The sequence below is a fragment of the Pinus tabuliformis genome, chromosome 9 (genome assembly GCF_031772625.1).
Source record: "Pinus tabuliformis cultivar Carrire ecotype Pingquan chromosome 9, CPIR1, whole genome shotgun sequence".
NCBI classification, from domain to species: domain Eukaryota; kingdom Viridiplantae; phylum Streptophyta; class Pinopsida; order Pinales; family Pinaceae; genus Pinus; species Pinus tabuliformis.
In genome coordinates this window covers 1,242,460,307-1,242,468,374 of record NC_142307.1, presented here as the reverse complement: position 1 = coordinate 1,242,468,374, position 8,068 = coordinate 1,242,460,307, and the positions used below count along the sequence as shown (strand labels likewise).

General features: G+C 34.9%; 1 long non-coding RNA gene across 1 annotated transcript; it reads left to right on the top strand.

Annotated features, from left to right (window-relative positions):
- The first annotated feature begins 1,867 nt into the window (after nt 1–1,867).
- On the top strand, nt 1,868–7,744 carry LOC149153069 (uncharacterized). Its single transcript, XR_016262178.1, has 3 exons — nt 1,868–1,951; nt 6,454–6,570; nt 7,543–7,744. It is a non-coding gene; the product is annotated as an uncharacterized LOC149153069 (long non-coding RNA).
- Nucleotides 7,745–8,068: the final 324 nt, after the last annotated feature.

Below are 8,068 nucleotides of genomic sequence, written 5' to 3'. Positions count from 1 at the left end.
AATTGTGAGTGAGATTGGCATCTTCGCTTGTTTGAAATATATTATTGATTCCATAAATGGATTGAACACTTGAGACAATCTTGGAACACCTGCATTATGAAAGTTACACAACTCAACTATGTAATTGTAACAAATATCTATCGAATTTTGAGAAAAAATGACCAAAACATAGAAGAATCACACTATAGGAACAGGGGAAAATTTCTCAAACTGTGTGCCTACGGTGTTTGAAAAACTGTTTGCTGATATTTTTTGGGCATTTAACATCAAATGTCCCGATTTTTGGACGGAAGAGAGTATGAATCTCCATGCAACATCTGCTTTACAATCAGTGCTACCTTTGTCTAGGAGCTGCAATCGAGAATTGTCTGTTCTAACAAAGTCCTCGAGGACTTGCATCTAGCTTCTTATATGCGTAAACAACAGTGCCAACACGGAGAATGTGCTGCCCGGATTTAAATTTGGGTCATCACTTCTCCAACTGCTTAAACTTGCTGCTAGACCACATTCCGACGTTCTACTTGTTTGCAATTTTGCTAGTTTGCAGCATTGAGAATGTCCTATGTGATTGATGAGTAAGGTTGATATATGCGTCTTGCAGCAGTTTTACTCACAGTTAAAAGGGAATCTCATATATGTCTGTTCTATAACACTGTTAGGTTTTCTCACACTTATTTGTTTTTAGATTGGAGAATTCTTAGAAATTCCTTTGAGACATTGTTCAACCGTGGAGATTACTATGATTCTTTCTTTGTTGTGCCGACTTGGACACTGAGAAAACCAGCCAAAGACTGTTTCCTTTACCTCTTGATCACTCACTCAGAAACATTCCTTTTGTAGTTGACACATTGATGTCCAGGTGTTAAGGAATTGCACTGTGGTTGTAATCCTCTATTCGGATGTGGGGGTTGTTTAAGGAGAGGGCTGAGATTGTGTCAAATAACAACCATTATGTGAAGCCTTTTCAGGCTACTAGATCAATCCCTTCTTTTTCAATCCTTTTTCTACTGTTTGGATTGGCTTATATTACTTCTGAATTCAGAACCTTTTACCTTTGGATATCCCTTCTTTTTCAATCCTCTTTCTACTGATTGGATTGGCTTATATTACTCCTGAATTCAGAACCTTTTACCTGTGGATATGGATCCATAACATCAAACTAAGGTGTTTGACATCACTAGAACCCCATTTTCTTTTTTCCTGTACATGTAGATGTAATGATGCAACACCACCAAGGGGATTGGAACTCAAAACTTTTTACTCATGGATATGGATCCTTAACCAAAACACCAAACCAAGGAGGTGTTCGACAGGTAACCCATGTAATTGGAACATTATTTCTTTTTTCCTGTATATAAAGGTGTAGCAATGCAGGAACACATAGGGTTTTTCTTGAACTTTTAATTGCTCTGACTTCGTGAAAGTGTGACAATGCATCATCACAGGGTTTTTTTTTTCCTTTTAACTGTTTTTTCTATTGGAGGTAGATTGTTTCTTGAACTTTTAATTGCTTTGACTTTTTTAGTATGTATAGACCATGAGACAGGTAAAGATGGACCATTTGACATATTTTCAATTTTTTTGAATCATGCTATGTTTGCACATTGTCCATACATCTGGGGACCAGTTTCAGAGAATTGGGAAGGATCCTAAAGTGTGGATGTCTTTTTCCCACTTTCAGAGACTAACGGGAAGGATCCTAAAGTGTGGAAGTGTTTTTCCCATTATGAGAAACTTATGTTTTCCACCTTACGGTATTGATTGTGAAGGAGGTGTTACTGTACTATGTTCAAATTTTACTATTTGAGAAAGTTTGACTGAAATCTCATGCCTTTCCTATTCATAATGTTTTGGTGAAACAATTTATGCAAAGGTCACGCCAAAAAGAAGAATCAGTGAAGAAAGAAGAAGAAGAAGAAGCAACTTCCTCAAAGAGTGGAAATTGGAAATGGTAGATCTGCTTAAGCCTTACATACTATAGTTGTGTCACCCACTCGTGTCACTTACCTGAAATTGTATAGCCTTTTCTTTTGCTTGCTAGATTATAATGGAATGTGAATTTCCTATTTCCTATAGGAACTATTTGAATTTCTTATTTTCCCAATCATATATACATTTATTTAATTAGAAATCACATGTTAGTGTTAGAATTCTATTGTAACTATTGGATAGAGAAATTAACCCCAAGTTACATTGATTTTCCATTACTCAAACATTCATATATACAAGATTTCATGACCTTTGGTTTTGTCTTCCAAGGTGCTATGTCTCTTCCTATTCTAATTGTTCATATTTCCCCTATTTTAAATATTTACAAATTACCAAATTCTTAAGGATTAGGTGTCTATCAACCCCCCCTTTAATCGGAAGGGGTGTTCGTAATGATTATGCAGAGAGATGAAGTACAACTTCCAATGGCTCAATCTGCTCTTTAAATATAGTGGTTTTGGGGATGACCATAAACTAAAAGGCAATTAAATTATTAACTGCCAAAAAGAAATAAATGAGGATGCCAGTACTAGATGACCAAGCTACCTGTTAACCTTACAGTAAATTTGGCACCTCAAGATATTACCAATGACCTTCATATAAGTGGCTACCATGTTTTCAAAATGTTCAGGACTAGAAACTCTCCAACTCTTATTTTGCACATAAATCAGTGTATTATATGATATATGTGCACAATGTATTATATGATAAATGATGGAGCCTATCATAAAAGACAATTTGAATGAAAATAAAATTGTTGCAATGCCCTTTTCTACAGATGCCATGCTCATGATAGGTAGCTTGAGCCATTTCCCTATATAAATGGCTGCCCAACCAAACCTAGAAACCTCTAAACATGGAGATATTTGTTAACTGCTTCAAGAATAGCCAAAACTATGTCAATTGTTCAAAGATTATTGGAGGCCATTAGAACAATCGTCACCATTAATTCTTCAGAAGCCTACACCTGTCATCAAGATTCCTAGCAATTTCAAATCTTGATATCGGTTGGTCAGAACTGGCAGAAATACATTGAATATATAACCTGATTTCAATAGGTAAAAGAACACCACAACAGGACTTTCAAAATTCATGCATTTTGATATAACGTGGACATAATTTTCCATTATAACCAAAAGAAAGAATATAAAAATGAGGAATTTTGTTTTGATCTGATTTTTTTTTCCACAACAATAAAAATGGGTAGAAAAATGAATTCTGATAGTAGTTAACACTATCTTACAAAGTTTAGTCAGCTAATGTAAAAGAGTATGATTTTCTTACCCACTCATACTCCTATTTTTTTAGAGCCTTAATGCTTCATAGGCTTCTTGCCGAACAGAATCTGCATCATTCCATTCATCTTGTAATTGCCTCAAATCAGAGTTCAAGGCACCAATTTTTTCTCAATGGACTTGATTGCCTCACGAAATGCCCTATCTTCCTGCCTTGCAGCTCTCAACCTCTCTATCATTTTTTCTTTGTTGTACTACACAAAAGCGCATATGAAATATAGCAGAGTAAGAAGAAGAAACAATTTTCAAAAGACTAAAGCAGATGTACTAGATGCTCAAAATAGCAAAGAATATTCAATTAAAAGACTTGTGAAGATATATAAGCATGTTACCTGCTTCATCTGTATGGCTGCTTTGATGAAGTCCCTGATTTGGGTTTTCTCATCCAAATGTAGCTGCACAAGTCAAATTTGAGTTCTAATTTTGTTTTCCAAGTGCCTTGGTATTTTCACTAAGCACGGGAGCTTCTTCTTAGTGACCTCTGCTTCAAGCTTTTGCTCATTCTCTGAAACAGGAGTAAACAGACCATTTGAACCAGCAATAACACATGTAGATACCAAATCAGAGGCACTAACAACAACACCCTCTTGCATGTCTGGTTGCACTGTGTGATTGTAGCCTCCAGAATTTTTATCTACCACGTCAGAAGACCCACCACTGTTAGACACATTGCAGTCACTTGAATCTGGATCATATATTTCATCTTTTCCATGATGCACCTCGTCAACCTGTTGTCCATCCATGTCTTCAGTGAGAATACCATTATCCTCATTATCAAAACACCCTGATTCAAGCTCATTGTCATCATTTAAATGAAAACGAGGTTCCAGCTCACTGTCCCCATTTGGCAAACATTCCATTTCAATCTCATCATTCTGCCCCTTGTTTGCAGGTTCAGATTGCTTCTCCTCATCTATTATATGGCCACATGCATCGTCCTCATTTTCCAAGTTCTGGCATCTAGATTCACTATTTTGCTCTGCCTTGTTGTCCTCACTCACCATAGACTCTATTTCTTCAAGTTTACCATCTAACACTGGAAATTCCAGCTTCTGTTGCTCCACTAAAATGCTCTCAGATTCAAACTCACGGTTTTTATCAATTAAACACTGGAACTCAGAATCACAGGCTAGATTCTGTCCATTTGAATTGATCTCTCGGGGCTCAGCAACCGGCTGTGATCCTTGCTCCAATTTGTTGTTCTCCACAAAATCTCCACTTGACGAACACTGCACATACTTCTCATCATTACCTTTCATTACCTCTGGTGAATTGATCTCCTGAACCTCTGCAACCAGAGGTGATCTCTGCTCCAATTCATTGCTTCCCACAAAATTCCTTTCAGCTCCATCTTTTTTAATGGAACAGGGTGATTCAAGATTGTCCTCCACAAGATCCCTTTCAATACTTTCTTTCCTGTTAACCAAACTGGGGGATTCAAGCTTGTCCTCCACAAGATCTCTTTCAATACTTTCTTCCCCATTAACCAAACAGGTTAATTCATGTTCTTCCCTCACAAAATCCGCTTCAACCTCATCATCTCGATTAACCAAACATGCTAATTCAACCTCATTCCCCGTAAAATGATTTTCAAATTACATAAATAAGGATGGTTCAAATGGTAAGATCACATAGATTAAGGATTCTCTTTAAATTATTTAGGTAGTGTAAATGAAATTTATTAGATAAATTGGTTTCAAATATATGTTATGGAAATGAAATTTAAGAAACAGGGAAAATAAAACATCGTTACGGTGCAAATATCGCCTCTATGGATTCATCTATCAAAACACAACCGTATTCTAAACACACAATTTCATAATTTCCCTCTTACCGCCAACCAATATAAATAATATTTATCCATTTCGCTATCAGACGCTGCAAAAAAAGCAGCTCACTGTGATGCTGTGATGCTTTGCACTTTTCATTTTGAATGATGACATTCAACAACGCATCTGCAAAGATTGCACAGTGATCGATGGATACACTTCAGACTGAGGAAAAAAAAGATTTGGAGGCCCAATACTGCATTGAATCAAAACTTTTGATAACGAATAAAACAACTAATGTTAATTTAATCAATCTTCCTTTGGTTACTATTTAGTGTCACAGTATATATATCATATCCGTGTGTTTGCTATTCACTTAAAATTTTGAGAAGAAGATTGTGAATCATAGCATAACAGATACTTCCAAGTGTTGTCAATGGCCATTACAGATGGTTACACAGTCCAGGTCTGTAATTTGTCTACCAAAGCAACAGTTAAGGACGTTAAGCAGTTTTTCTCATACTGTGGCATAGTAAAGAACGTAAAATTAGAGAGGTGGGTGTTGGATTTCTTGACTGAGTTTTATGTAAAAGTGTTGATTTCCAATTTCTGCAATATCTTTTGAGCATAATAGTTGTCAACTTGTGTATTATCAGAGTTGCAGAGAAGTGTTCTATTAAGAATATGTTGAGAAATAGAGTGCAGTCACAATATTATTTTTGTGTTGCAATATCTATTGAGCATAATAGTTGTCAACTTGTGTTTTATCAGAGTTGCAGAGAAGTGTTCTATTAAGAATTGGTTGAGAAATAGAGCGCAGTCACAATATTATTTTTGTGTTATCAAAATTAGAGAAGTGATTCATGGAAAAAATGTTGGATGTAGTAAGACTTGACATCAATGACTCGGGAAATATCAAGCCAGGCAGTAGCCCTAGTGTGTATTTTTCCTGATAAAACTGGATAACGCTAGAGGATTTGCATTGATATACATACTTAAGGTCTGTGTAACAGTAGACCTTAACCGGCCAAAACCAGTGCCTGATTATATTTTTTGGGTGGTGATAGGACGGGGCAGTGGACACAAGTTGCTTTAGTGACTATCAAGGAGCCCCATGCTTTAGAAGCTGCTATCCTTCTTAGTGTAAGCATGGTTTTCTTAGTTTATCAGTGTTTGCAATTGTAAGGTTTAAAGGGTAAATTCTCTGTTGTGATTTTGTTACAAGTGGATTTGGGTTGGGATTTGAATTTGCTATAAAGAGATGGAATTCAAGATGTAACTTTACTGATAGTCACATTCAGATTGACATGGCATTCTGAATATAGTTTTGGTTTTCTGGTAAAAATACAAAAAGTGAAAAAAATTGTAGGTTTCTGATGTTTTTGGCGTTTTTGAACCAGGGAGCAACAATCCTAAATCAGGAGGTGTATATAGTGCCATGGGGAGGATCAGAGGAGGCAGTTAATCAGTGGGAAAAGCAAATGATAAAATTTCATGAAGAGGGCAACGCATTAGGAGTATTTTCATTTACTTATTTTTACTCTTTTATATTTTTTATTTATTTTTATATGTGGAGGAACAATGTTCAAATAAATTTAAGAAGAAATCTGTTTCCTCAAAATAGCATTAATACTGCACTTAGATCTAGACCTTGCTTACCCTGCCATAGTCGTTCTTATATCAAATCAATTTTATGGTCTCTGTATATGTGTTTAAATGTCTGATCTTTCAATTTTGTTTTGAGGTCTTTGATAAATGAATACCATTCATGGGTAAACGACAATACTTTTTTCCTGTTGTATAGTTCCAAGATCAAGATTGGATCATGTAGATTACCTCAAAGGCCATTTTGGTCAAGGATATTGAGAGTAACCTAGAATAAGATTTTAGTTGTGAAAGGAAAGGAAAATAATGAAAAACAAATTTCATTTATTTTGACTGTTTTGTAAGAAAAAGTCTTAAATGTAATCTTGCTTTACAAATTGTCTGTAAATAACTATTTGCAAAGAAGGAAGATCCTACCCTTTAAATTCTACTTAACTATTTGCAAAGAAGGAAGATCCTACCCTTCAAATTCTACTTATTCCTGTAGTTTTGTAGAATAGAAGTAGCTTAAAAAGGCCACCTACCTTACCAATGGAGAAAAGTAAAATTTAGATACTACATCAAAATTTAGAAAGTCATACTTCTTAGACTGAAAAATGATTTTCTCAATTAACCTATGATATTCTGAGGATATTAACATTGCTATTATTGGACAGTTTGAAGTCCTTGATAAGCAACTGAGATTTTTTGTTCCCTTTTGCTGACCAGGCCGTAAAAGTGGTTACAACAATGCTATCAAAAGGTTATACCTTAGGAAAGGATACTTAAAGCAAAGCCAAAGAGTTAGACAAGAAGTATCAAGTGATGGACACTGCTGCAGAAATACCATTTTATACTTTAATGTTTATTATTTTTGTTTTATTTTGTTCCATTTTGCTGACCAGGCAGTAAAAGTGGTTACAACAATGCTATCAAAAGGTTATACCTTAGGAAAAGATACTTAAAGCAAAGCCAAAGAGTTAGACGAGAAGTATCAACTGATACTGTTGCAGAAATACCATTTTATACTTTAATGTTTATTATTTTTGTTTTATTATTATTACTTGAATTTCTTCTTAACAAGTGGTTGTGTTTCTTTTGGTTTTAGTGAAAGTATGGGCTCCAATGTTGGCTCTCTTATTATGGAGTATAATTCATCTTTGAGAATTTTTCAATTATTAAATTAGGTTAGTCAATTGCTTAAAATATTAAATTTATTTCAAAAAGTTTTTGTTACTTTATAGGTTAGACACTAGCTTGAAATATGAAACTTATTCCAAAATGTTTTTGTTACTTTATAGATAAGGCGTAGATTTCTTGGCTCTGTGATGAAAATAATGAAGGGAAAATACATGTTAATCTGTTACTTGTGCTCTTTGACTATAAAATACATGGTGAGAGAAAAACGCATATTATGCTAATTGAAGAATG